This window comes from Miscanthus floridulus, chromosome 18, assembly GCF_019320115.1.
Source record: "Miscanthus floridulus cultivar M001 chromosome 18, ASM1932011v1, whole genome shotgun sequence".
Classification (NCBI taxonomy): Eukaryota; Viridiplantae; Streptophyta; class Magnoliopsida; order Poales; family Poaceae; genus Miscanthus; species Miscanthus floridulus.
This window is the reverse complement of record NC_089597.1, coordinates 53963262-53975037: the sequence shown is the minus strand read 5'-3', so window position 1 is coordinate 53975037 and position 11776 is coordinate 53963262. Positions and strand designations below refer to the sequence as shown.

At 43.8% G+C, this 11776-nt stretch overlaps 1 pseudogene; it reads left to right on the top strand.

The window, feature by feature from the left end:
• The first annotated feature begins 2595 nt into the window (after nt 1-2595).
• On the top strand, nt 2596-10417 carry LOC136523856 (uncharacterized; annotated as a pseudogene).
• The last annotated feature ends 1359 nt before the right edge of the window (nt 10418-11776 follow it).

The window sequence follows — 11776 nt, the reverse complement described above, 5'->3', positions numbered from 1 at the left end:
CACAGGGACAACTGACTGGTTGATCACAAGCCTAATTCCTCTAAACTCTAGCAATCTAGTACCCATCCGGGATTTTCCAAAGATTTTAAAAGTAAAACAAGCGTAAGTACATGTCGTACTCAACAAATATAACATGGGGTTCATGAGGCTCAAAAGGCTGACACTGGTTTAACTGCAATTAGCTTTTAATGAGTCATCTTTTAGCAATTGAGTAGCAATAAGTTTATCCACAAGCCTATATAAACACATGATCAAGTAAACGTGAATAATGAATAGCATAAACAATTAACCAATAGTGAGCATCTTCATCATCCATATCATTAGTGTTCATCATCTATTCCATAAGGGTTCTAAGGCCGCTCATGACCGTGAGCATGGCTAATATACTAGTTTTACACTCTGCATAGGTTGTACACTTTCACTATGAGTCGTGATTTACCCTTTCGCTCGAGGTGATCAGCCTCTTGACCCACTACCAAGGAAGGTCGGCAGGGTTCACTATGAAGCCTTTCAAAGGTTTGTCTAACAAGTTAGGATCATTAGATTCACTCGGCAAACAGATGTAGGAACCCTCCCTTCCCGATGGCACAATAACACGCAGCCTATATATAAGGGGATAGAGGCTATCCTATACCTTATTCGGCAATCCATTCTTACGCCAATAAAGGTAACCACTAACAAGCTAGAAAAGATCCTCATACTGAGCTAAAGCTAGAGCCATGTAGCCCTCATAGCTGTACTGTAAGTCCCAGATGATCACTTACAGATAAGTCCTTAGGGAGAGGAATCTAGAGCACCATAAAAATAGCCCAATGCTCTAGCCCCCTTGTTCTATGTTGCTAAAAATATCTTTTAATGTTTATTGCATATACCATTAGTCAAGTTACAAGATCATAGCTTTAGTTGAGCACTAGCATCATACTACCCATGCAATACCCCATAGGTAACAAGGCACAAGGTAACAAAGCACTAGGAAATCCTTAGTGGTAGTCAAGGTAGACACATACAGTATGAATTAATTGATTAAAGGTGTATAGAACAACAAGGATGATCTCATGCTATACTTGCCTTAAAACACCGATCCTTCGGTAAGCTTTAATCTTCAACACTTTTCTTCTTCTTCTCCTTGATCACCACGTACATCTCACCGACTGGACGTAATCATAAAGCACCACTCAAGCATCCATACAATCATACATGAAGCAAACAATAGATTTAAATCAGAACAGTACACCAAACACAAAATCAAGATGAAAAGTTTGTAAAACGAATCTATGTCTCGCTATGAACACACAGACGCGAAAAAGCACACTAATCGAAACTACGGTTGAAAAGATACAACTACCGAAAGACTTGCTCATAGGAGAAAATATAAAATGGTTAGCTTCATGTGTTTTAATTATATAAAAACAAATATAAGATATTTTATAGATAATATAATTTAAGTCAAATTTAGATTCAAAATATAAAACTAAAGTAAAACAAATCACATTTTATCTATAAAATCCAGTTGCATAATTATTATTCAAGATATGATTTAAACCATAAAATTCCAGAAATAGTGACATGGTAACCACTGTTACTAATGCGTAGATCTCGTTGCTATGAATCTAACACAACTTGAATGGGCTAAAACGGAGTTAAAACGTAGAAGATGTGAAATAAATAAGATTTTCTTTAATAAAATAATAGATTAAATCTAATCATGAATCTTAAAAGTTGAAAACATATCTAACAGTAGTATGAACATGTAGATTATGAAATTATGAACCTAACGCAAGTTGAACGAGTCAAATCAGAGTTAAAACGGAGAAGTTATGGCCCAACGAAAATAGTGGCAAAACTGTAAATAAGTGAAAACGTATTTTGAAGTCAAACGAACAAATTACGCTTTTAAAAGAAGAAAGCATAAACTATCCAATACGTAATGGACCGCGGGTTCTATTCTGATGAAACCGAGGGGCTCTTTTGCAAAAGAAACCGGCGAAGGGGTATCAAGCTATATCAGCCGTTAGATCTAGATTGGAGGGCCCAGATTAGATCAGAGAGGGGATTTGGGGAACAAATGGCGAGAACAGTAAGACCGGACGGGATTTCTCACCGGTGTTGTCGATTCCTCGACAGAGAATTTGGGGAAGACCGCTACAGCCAAATTGGACTCGGGTTTTGGCACGAGAGCTAGAGGGGGCTAGGACAAACTCGACTAGGCGATCGGTTGCAACTATTGGCGAGCAGAGCTAGCTAGCAACGTGCCATGGCGGCGGTGGAGTGATGGCGTAGCGGTGTAGGGTGACTCAGAGCGAGGGAGAGGGCGTGAAGGGGTTATGCGAGTTCAAGAAGTTCATGCGAAGCTCTTCGAGATACTTACCGTGGCGGAGCGGCGTCTAATCGGCTCGGCGACGTTAGCGTCTAATCGGCTCGGCACCGTCGGCTCTTCTCGGCGGAAATCAAAGGGTGGCGCTAAGGTTCCTGGCGGCGTGGCTAGTGACCCTAGGCCTCGGTGGGGGACGACACGGTGGAGGAGGCTACTATTTAAGGGGTGGGAAGGCTTGCAGCGCACGCAAATCAGCAGAGCGAGCAGAGGCGGAGGCGGACATGGCTGAAGAACTCCGTGCCGGTTACGAGCTCGAGCTGAGGGATGAAGCTGACAGGTAGGTCCCTCCTAGCGGTGAGAGAAGAGGCAGGGCCAGCTTGTCAGACAGAGAGAAACAGAGGGGTGCGCGCTTGCGCGACTTGCTGCTGCGGCTGGCCTGCCGGCTGTGCGGGAAAAAACATTTGGGCCGACTCGGCCCACGTGGGGAAATGCGAAGGAGGAAGCGAGAAGCGAGCCTGCGTGCTGGACAGGAAGAGGAGATGGGCCGAGCGGAGGGAGAGGAGCAGGGCGACCCATGGAAGCTAGGCCGGTGCGGAAGGAGCAAGCCAAGTGAACCAAAAGTGGGGGAAGGAAAAAAGAGAAGGGAAATTTGTTTTTTTTCTTTTCTAATTTCTTTTCAAATCCAATTCAAATATGAACCAAATCAAATTTGAACACGGTTTAAAATACATTTTTCAGTTCAAATAAAAATGAACAATTTTGGGTAAGTTCCTAAAAATAAATTTTACAACTTTTAAAAAAATACTTTTATTTTCAAATTCTCTTTTTCTTTCTTTTCTTTTTCTTTAAAGCCATTTTTAATTTTATTTGCAAAAACAATTTTAACCATTTTAAATTTTCAATCAAAACCACTCAATCAAATACATCAAATGCAAGGGAATGTATGCACAAACATGTTGCTAAACCTTATGATGAATTTTAATTAAATGAAAAATTGTATTTTCCTATATTTTATGAGCACAAAAATTCCTACTTGAATCTTTTTAGCCCTATTTCCAAAAATTCAAATTTTAGGGTGTTACACGTCGTCATGCCACGAGGGCTCAAGCACCAGAACGCACGAGCCTTCATGGCTAGAAATCACATCAGGACGGATACAAAGAAGTCATCCCCGGGGGCTCACGGGCCCGCCGAGGACGTTGAGCAGGCAAAGGTCAGCCCAAGGCAGCCCTAGAGGTCAAGCCGCGTCAGCTACATTCGCTCCAAGCAATAAAGAAGTGCCTTCACCAGTCTAGTGCCCGAGAACCACAATAGCTTCACCACGAACAAGCACTCGGGGGCTTAGCGCACCCCGAGCGACAACAGCCAGGATCACGACAACTTCCAGTACATCGGTCAGTCACATCCACCTTAACTTTAGCCTCTCTACCCAAGCACGTTCACAAACACGAGTAGGCTCACCTATAGTTCCAAAAAACTTAGAGCCGACCCACAGAGCAAACCAGATAGCATGACGTCCATACACTTTATCCCAGTAATGCCTGAACTCCTGAGCGAGTCGACTCGGCTCGCGCTAGCGACCGAACATGGTTCGCTCGTGGGGATAGTTCACATAGTCACATACCCATGATCCATGGCGTAGCACTGCTTGTCATCGTCCCAATGACTCCCTCATTTCGAGTTCTTTCTAATCGCGCTTCAAACCATGACAAACCAGTGACCCAAGCCTTGATTTCTCGCTCGCACCAGGGTCGCCCTAGAGAAGCCCCATGGGCTAGCTCTCAGGCAAGGCCAGGCACCCACGCACGAGTCTAAAAGGAAATGGGGAACTCGTTCGCTCAAGGAGGACCGAAAGGAAAGAGAACTCTAGCCGCCCGCTCATTTTTCTTCTCGCATCACACCGGATCTATGACCTTTCCCCGACGTATTGCCATGCGATCATGTCGCTTGCTTTTGTAGCCCTAGGCTAAAACATGCACCCACACACATCAGATTAAGGAGAATGGCATACATTCCCAGCTCAAACTAGAAGAAAAAGATGAAATGACAAAGCGAATGCACCGACCACATGCCATACATACACAAAACCCAAAACATGTTCACCACAACAATAACACCCGTGTAACGCAGAATCCTTACACAAGGATCATCACACGTCGGAAGCTTGGAACTGGTGGCGTATGCAGGCAACTGACGCTTCACCTACAAGGACTGCCGCTCCACGAGCAGCGACATTACTCATTGCAAATATGTCGTTGTCTGACCCCCTAGCGTGTGACCTCGAGTAGCGACATTGTGGTCGGCACTGCCATAACGCGGACACCTCGACACCCAAGCAGCCAAGCGACGAACGATTGCATCCCACTAGCAAGGAACACGTCACGCTGAAAATGACTCTCTGTCGGTGGACACAACCCAGCTAATGCAGCTTATTCATGAAGGCCGCACCACAATGCGCCATGAGCTCATGTGCAACAAAGGACCATGCGAGGTCGAATCCGCATAACCCGATCCTGGCAGGGCTTCATGCCCACGCGAAAGTAAGGAAAGGAAAATGAAGAAAGGTGCAATGTCGTCAAACCTATCTTACAGATACCTTAGACACAAAAATGGTGTCACACTAGGTCAAGCCTCACATGTTGATCCTAGGGCGGGGCCATGCAGCTATGGCATTCGAACAGTTAGATCGATGGCGATCACGACAAGACGACAGTGCGCGAAGGAAACAAAATCAAGGGACTCGAGCCGAAGAGAACACCCTCACTTAAAATTCTTTGAAGACCCTAGACACATCCTAAAACTCCTAATCATCGCCATGGATGATACCCTCCACATCCATGGCAGCCACGATGGTGGCCGAAGCGGCGGCAAAGTCGTTGACAAGCTCCACCCGCTTCGTCTGCTCGACGTGCTCCAGAAACCTAGGTGCCACCTGGCTGAGGTCCATCCTGACTCGCAGCTGCATGGTGGCATGGGTGACACTGGCCCCTTGCCGAATTCCTACCACCACCGCCCGCTCGCGGTCCTATGCTATGATGAACCCCCAGAGGCGAGTCGCCTCCTCTTCATGGCAAGAAGCCGCTAACTACTCCTTCAGCGCTGACAACGAGACAACGCGAAGGTCAAAAGCTATGGACATCACTCAGGACATCAAGACGAAGGAGGTCCTTACCCGCGATGTAGGGTTGGGAGCCAGTGGTCACCGCCTAGTGGATTAATGCTTTTCCTTGAGATGATGAGCTAGGTTAGTCCACAAGGTGAGGTTGAGCCACACATGGCTCCATGAGAGGAGGTGGCAAGGACCATGGAGGTGAAGTGCTCAACAAGTGAGATGATGATGAAGATGGATGGAATTGGAGGCAACTTCACAAGGCAAAGGGATATGCATAGTGCGTTTGTTTTCATTGACCTAAGGTGTGTAGAGAAGAGTTTGGCCAAGTTTAGGATAGATAGTCATACTATAAAGAGAGGAGTTCTTTGGATAATACGATTATCTAGTGTCATTAGGTGAGGATTAACTATGCATGGTCCTAAATTTGTCATGCTAGTCGCCCTAGGTGTAGGGGCTCTCTAGTTTCCATGTTAGTTCTTAGCTTTGTCTCTAATTTTGTGTAGGGGTGCTCTTATTAGACTAAACTTGACTAATGCTTATTATGACTATCTTATTGTCTCACAAGTTTTGTTAGTGTTGTTCTTTTTAAATTTTTTAATAGGCTATTCACCCACCTCTACCCATCAACCGATCCTTTCCATTCTTCATCTAGTTGGAAAACAAGACAAGTCATCGTTACTATTCTAGATCTACCGGGATCCTTGTTATAACCGACCACAAAACCAATTTGTAAAATGGTCAGGATACTTCTCTTTTTAACCCTGCTCCCTGAACTACATAAGGAGGGGTAGGGAGCACTTGATCGGTAGCCTAGACATCAGACACAATCCTAATATTTTTTTTTACGTATGACACATAAGTAATACAATCACCACAATACAATAGACGTAGGACATCCTCTGCCTAAAAACTAGTATAAGATCCTATTTGGTAGGGCTCCAGCTCCTCCTAAAAAGACTCTGGCTCCTCATGTATAGCATCTTCTCTAGTGCAGATGAAGTCGTTTTGTAAAACATTTGGTAAAAATAGCTCCAATGATAGTTTTGTAATCATTTGTATTAGGTTTGTGAGCAAGAGCCGAAAGAAGCCACATTTCTCTGCCTTTTTGGCTCCTCTGTATAAAAAAAATGCTCCAACTTCTCTGGCTCCTAGCAAGGAGCCATTTTCATATGGCCAGTTGACACGGCTTCTTGCAAGGAGACACGAAAAATGGGAGCAAAAGCTATGCTAAACGGAATCTAAATCTATGTCCTATATGACCATAACACCCCTCATAATCAAAGCTGGTGGTAGAAACAATCAATACTTTGTTTCTCATGTTTAACTTCAAGTCACCGAGAAACCTGTATACAATAGTATATAGTATATAAATAAAAACATTAAATAATCATGCAAAGAAAAGGTAGAATTGTAGAAAACATGTCCCTTATAATTTGTTAAAAAATATAGGACTTGCTAAAATTCAGGTATGCTTTCAGGCGATGGCTATTGCACATATTTTATACTAAAATTATGGCTTTAGTTTCTTATAATTTATGGAGCCATAATCTGTAATTTTCAGATTAGAGAATTAAAAATCCCCTTAGACAAAACTACAAACCGGATAAAATCTTATCCGTGTTGGCACAAAGATAATTAATAATTATTTCTATTGTTAGACAAGAACAAAAAATTAATATATTATAATACAAAGATAAATAATAAATTATAAAAATAGCAATGTATTTGTATTAGTTGGTTGTACAAGAGTGTTGTGTGAAATCATCTTAAAATTTAGGGATATTTGGATTGGTACCATTGCAATTCTTCCAACTTTGAGATGTACCATTACAATTCACGAAATCTGAAATATACCATTGCAACTCTATGTTTCGCTGAAGCATACCATTGTCTATGTATGCTAGCAGCTTGGGCCCATTCTCAGACATACGAGTACCATACGTATTTTAGTATGGAAATTTCTGCCCCTGACTCCATCCTGATAGACCCTCTACGATCTAGCCAGTGGACCGATCCATCCCTTTTCTCCATCTCGCGATTTTTCTCCTTCATGGTCCGTATAGCACGCGCGACGACCGGTCGCCACCTCGCCCCATCGCCCTGTGCCGCCGCAAAGAGGACATCGGTCGCCGCCCTCGCCCCATCGTCCTGTGCCGCGGAGTCCAGCTCTTGTCGGGCACCAAGGAGCCGGGGCTGGGCCAAGGTGCTGGCGCCGCCGGAGGGCGCGTTCGGCGGCCATGGCTGACCCGACGGAGGATGCCAGTGAGGAGAGGTATGGATCTCGATCCTCTGCTTCTATGTCTTCAATCCATGCATGGTTGCAAGTGGGTAGAGGAATTTGCGCTGCGCTGACCCTAGTGTTTTTTGTCGATTTTTTTCCTGCTAGGGTTCGATTGTTGACCCTAGACAGTTGGCCATTCAAAATCGCAGATGTTGATGCATTTGCTGCCCTAGAGCCTCTGTGTGTGTTGCCTCTTGATTCACAGCCAAATATGAATGAGAACCATAATCCAAATCATGTTGAGCAGCCTACTACTCCTGTTAGCCCTACTGCCAATCCTATTGCTGAGCCAGATGAAGGAGCAGAGCATCCTTCTATTACTGAAATAGAGCCTGATAGAGAGCCAGACATGTTTGATAACGAGGAGGAGTATGTGGGCATCGATGATGAGTCAATGTACATGCCAGTACCTCCTCATCAGAACACTAATAATGCACAGGCTACTAACCATACTCCTCCAGCACCATGTTTCAATGCTGATGCAACTATTGGTGGTCCTACTCAAGGAGGTGATCCTCTTGAGGCAGAGGTTGATGATGTAGATCCACTCGAGGTCCATGTGATACATGATCCAGAGAATCCCAACATTGTCAAGGGAGTGTGGTTTCCTGATATTGTTGCATTCAGAAAGGCAATAAGACATTACACAGTGAAGAAAGGCTTTGTGTTTGCTGATCTGCAAACTAATCCAACAAGGTTTATTGCCAAGTGTAAAGCAGAGGGGTGTCCTTGGCGCATCCATGCTTCTAGGATTTTTGACGACAAGACAATAGAGGTAAAACTGCCAGTAGTATTGGTGTATGATTTCTTATTTATGCAATTGACACCATATTTCTTATTTGTATAATGGACAGCATGCTGCTCTTGTTTGTGTAGATCAAAAGACTACCTTTCGATCATGACTATCCTAGCACCAAATTCCAAGAAGGAAAGACAGCCACCCAAGGTTGGTGTGCAGATAGGTTGGCAGATTGGCTCAAGAAGAATCCAACCAAGCGTGCATCTGACTGTAGGGACAAGTTGGAGACTGACTTTGGCATCAAACTAAAGTACTCCAAAGCCTGGTTAGGTATGAAGGTAGCAATGGACAAGATACATGGGAAATATGAGGAGAGCTTTCAATTGCTTTTTAATTGGGCTTTTCAAATTAAGCAAGTTTCTCCTGGTAGCATAGTGGAGATAGATTTGGAGAAGATTGAAGACAAATACAGGTTTAGGAGGATATTTGTCGCTCTTAGACCATGTGTTGATGGATTTTTGGCCGGGTGCAGACCTTTCATTGGTGTAGAAGCTTCATACTTGCATGGTAAATATAAAGGTCAGTTAGCTTCAGCTACTGGTGTGGATGGACACAATTGGTTGTACCATATAGCTCATGCTTTTTTTGAGTCAGAAACTGAAGACAACTGGAAATGGTTTCTGCAGCAGCTGCATAAGCCTATAGGAGATGTGCCAAATCTGGTTATATGTATAGATGCATGCAAAGGATTGGAGACTGTAGTGGGGGCTGTTTTCCCAGAAGCTGAGAACAAGGAGTGCATGAGGCACTTGTATCAAAACTTTTTGAAGAAATATTCTGGTGATGTGATCACTGAACACTTGTACCCTGTAGCTAAAAGCTACACATTTGGTATGTGGTAGTGGCATATGAAGAAAATTTTTGAGTTTGAACCAAGGACCATTGATTACCTTGAGCAGCACCACAATAGGATATGGCGAAGGAGTGCCTTCTCAGAGAACAGCAAGTGTGACTACTTGACAAATAATGTTTTAGAGAGCTTCAATGCACAGATAAAGAAGTTTAAAGGATTGCTATTGCATGAATTGGTTGATAGAATCAGAGAACTCATAATGGAGACAAGATACAAAAGGAAGATGGTTGATATGCAGTGGGCTGATGGAATACTCCCTAATGTGATTAAGGACCTAAACTTGATCAGCAATAATGTTAAAGTGGTGAAGGTAGCAGTTTGTGATGTTGATGTTGCTGAAGTAACCATCTTGGTTGACTGGCATAATCATAGGAGGGAAACAGTTGACCTCCAGAACCATAATTGCTCCTGTAGACAGTGGCAAGTGACAGGGAAGCCATGCAAACATGCTTTGGCATGGATTCTGTCAAACAGAGGGCTGAGAATTGAAGATTATGTCCATGAATACTACTCAGTTGCTAGGTTTAAGGCAACCTATGCGGACAGAATTGAACCTATCCCAGATAGGTCTCAGTGGCCAGTTGTAGACCTAGGATTCAAAGTGTATCCACCCTTGCTAGGAAGAGGAGCAGGAAGACCAAAGGTGGTCAGGCAAAGAGGATGTTTAGAGAAAAATGCAAACAAAAAGAAGGTCAAATGTCCGAGATGTGGAGATTTCGGCCACTTTCAAAAAACTTGCAAAATGCTAGAGGTCGGAGAAGATGGTGAGAGAGCTCCTCCAAGGAGCAAGGCGGCCAAAAGGTATGTTTTTGTGCACTGAATATTTGTCTCTTTTTTCATTACACTAAATATGTAACGTGCGCTAATTACAATATAGGAAAAGAGCTCGCACAAAAGAAGCTAGACCCTCACAAGCCAAGAAGAAGAAGACTCAGAAGAAGAAGAAGGGCACCCCCAAAAAGAAGAAGACACCCATCAAGAAAAAGATCCTAAAGGCTGCAGCCAACCCTCCTGCTACTGAACCTTCTAGCCTTAGGAGGCTGGTCTTTGGAGAATAGAGGCTTATGATATGCTTGTGCTGCTGTGGTCCAACCTTTTGTAATAAAATTACAACTTTGTATGGAGGAAACTTGTAGTAGCCATACTTTTGTGAGAGCCTAGTGGTTGGTGAGGTCCAACCTTTTTTATTTGCAATACTGGAACATCCTAGTGATGAACTAATTGTCTGTGAACTTGTATGCTTGTCAACCTGGATTGCTAAATCAAGTGGTTGCTAAATCAAGTGTTGTTATGGCCTAAATCAAGTGCTATGGCATATCTGTGAACTTGTATGCTGGCATATATGGCATATATATGCTGCTGTTCATATGCCATGAACATGTCAATTTTCTAGAATGTATATGTCAAATATGCCATGAACATGTCAAATTTCTGGAATGTATATGTCGATTTTTTTTCTGGACTGAAATCACAGAACACAAGGTTCCATTCAAGACACTGATTTCATCCAATTCGACGACAAGGTTCCATTCAAGACACAAGGTTCCATTCAAGAACACAAGGTTCCATTCAAGACACAAGGTTCCATTTAATTTTCTGGAATGTATATGTCGATTCATTTCACAACAACACATTTCATCCAATTCAAGCCACTGATTTGAAGGTTCCATTCGACGACACAGACATACAAGTAGCTAACACACACACACACATTTGCCCTTCACTTCCACATACAGGCAAGCACAACACCAATGAGGAGACCTACAAATCCCATAAAAATTGAAAAATCCAACACAATTTGCTTTGACTCTGCCTTGGGCTCAGGCTTTGGCTCAGCTTTCGTCTCAGCACCTACCAACGCCTTCGGTCTCCAAAGTTCACCTACAACCATGGCGATTGTTTTCTTCGCCTCTTCCAATTCTGCTACAACAATGGCCAGTGTTTTCTTCACCTCTTCCAATTCTTCCTTCAATTCTATGTAACAGTCACTTGAAGCTGACTGCCCAGCCTGCATCTGGCGTTCTGCAGCTTCTAAGGTCTCATACTCCTTCTCATTTTAGATGAAGCCACAGGTAGTATCATCATCCTATGATCACAACATAATGCACCAATCAGACTTAACATCAACACATAGCGCTAAAAAATGTCAACAATGCTAACCTTTATGTTGTAAGGGCACTTCAAGAACCCCTGGCCCTTTGTCGTTGTCTGCTTGCTTTGGATCCTGACCAGAGGAACATGGCAAAAGGGGCACTGCCTTGTGCCGCTGCCCGTCGAGCTCGAGGATGTCAAAGTGTGCTTCCTCGGACTTGAACTCCACCGAGCGGCCATGGCTGGCCTCGCCTGAACCGAGGGAGAAGACCACGGGCGGGGGCGGTCGAGGGAGGAGAGCGCGGCGCGACCGCGGCCGCGACAAG